At 37.3% G+C, this 1,749-nt stretch overlaps 1 non-coding gene across 1 annotated transcript; it reads left to right on the top strand.

Annotated features, from left to right (window-relative positions):
* The first annotated feature begins 1,420 nt into the window (after nt 1-1,420).
* LOC135269294 (5S ribosomal RNA) lies at nt 1,421-1,539 on the top strand. The gene has a single exon (XR_010337612.1). It is a non-coding gene; the product is annotated as a 5S ribosomal RNA (ribosomal RNA).
* Nucleotides 1,540-1,749: the final 210 nt, after the last annotated feature.

Below are 1,749 nucleotides of genomic sequence, written 5' to 3'. Positions count from 1 at the left end.
GGAAAGTTAGACTCTTAGAGATTACTTTGCAAAGCCATGCCACTATTAAATGGCAAAATGAGGATTCAAACTCAAATCCCTAAACATGACACACGTCCCACTATCTTCACCCCTCCACACTTTCATTCCTACCCTTAAAAGGCATCTGTTATATCCTTTACCAACCAAACCTTCGTGGCAAAATATCCGTTCTGAGTACATTTACACATTTTTTTAAAAATTCTCAATATTCATTCCTGGCTCCTATTTAAAGTTAAAGTTTGTTACTGAAGCTGAAGAAAAATCTTACAAGAATGAAAGAAATGCAAGTGGTATTCCAAGTAACAATATGTGCATGTGCAAGCAGGAAACATGAGGCGAGCATCTGCCAAATCCATTTTGGCCTCATTCGATACTATCTCACTGATCTGGGTCCAACTTACATTTGTTTCTTTCTTTCTTTCCCTCCCCCATTTCCTCATCATTCCAGAAGCATATAAAAACCATAGCAAAGAAGCTGGATAGAATTTCCAAGAATACACTGAAAACACTGTCAAATAAGGGAATGGCTACCTAGTCCAAATGTTAACTTCAATTAAGAAAAATCTAAAATGCTAAAACAAATCTTTCTGGAATTGGGAAAAAAAGAAACAACATTATCTAAATATTGATTGTAAAAATCAATAGATTTGTGGGGAGAAAGTCTCAAAAGAACTAATTAAATATGCCTTTTAATCTGTACTTACGCACAGGGCACTATAATTTAGTATGAGTCAGCCTTCAAGCCGGATGTACTTTTTAATTCAAACTTATATTTAAAGTCTTTAATTACGTTTAATCTTACTTCTAGCTTTTGTTCCCCAGCACTGATCCCTATCTGTTCAACCCTGATGCAAATGAATCTCAGATTTCTGATACTTACAGTATAACACCATCAGAATGGGGCATCATTTTTGAAGATCCATAAACTATGATACTGTTTTTGATTTCTATCTGCATGTGAAATCTTTAAAGTCTAATCTATGTAATTGGTCTTTTCTTTTTTCTTTTTTCTTTTCGAGTTGGAGTCTCACTCTGTCACCCAGGTTGGAGTGCAATGGCACAATCTCAACTCACTGCAACCTCTGCCTCCTAGGTTCAAACAATTCTCCTGCCTCAGCCTTCCAAACAGCTGGGATTACAGGCACATGCCAACATGCCTGGCTAATTTTTGTATTTTTAGTAGAGACAGGGTTTCACCATATTGGCCAGGCTGGTCTCGAACTCGTGACCTTGTGATCCACCTGCCTTGGCTTCCCAAAGTGCTGGGATTACAGGCGTGAGCCACTGCACCCGGCTGGTATTTTCTTTTTTAAAAGAAATAGTCAGTTCCTAATCAGTCATAATTTTAAAAGATCAAAGTAAAAATGACTACTTGATTTATACTTTTAAAATCACCTCAGTCTATGGCCATACCACCCTGAACGTGCCTGATCTCATCTGATCTCGGAAGCTAAGCAGGGTCGGGCCTAGTTAGTACTTGGATGGGAGACTGCCTGGGAATACCGGGTGCTGTAGGCTTTTTAAAATAAAATAAAATAAAATAAATCACCTCAGCATTTTCCCCTTATGGTGATATTTTATAGCAGCCCTATTTCTTTCCTTCCAACTTCTTGGTGAATTAAGGGACAGCACCATAGCAGTACAACAGTGAAGAATAAATAACTTTATAAAAAGTCAAACACATAGGCTAAAAAATCCTGTCTTCTATTTCTAACTAGATATCAACTA

Source organism: Aotus nancymaae, unplaced genomic scaffold (assembly GCF_030222135.1).
Source record: "Aotus nancymaae isolate 86718 unplaced genomic scaffold, 86718_ANA_hifiasm-v0.15.2.pri h1tg000051l, whole genome shotgun sequence".
Taxonomy (NCBI): domain Eukaryota; kingdom Metazoa; phylum Chordata; class Mammalia; order Primates; family Aotidae; genus Aotus; species Aotus nancymaae.
The sequence above is the reverse complement of the archived record's forward strand: the minus strand, read 5'-3'. Positions and strand labels throughout refer to the sequence as shown.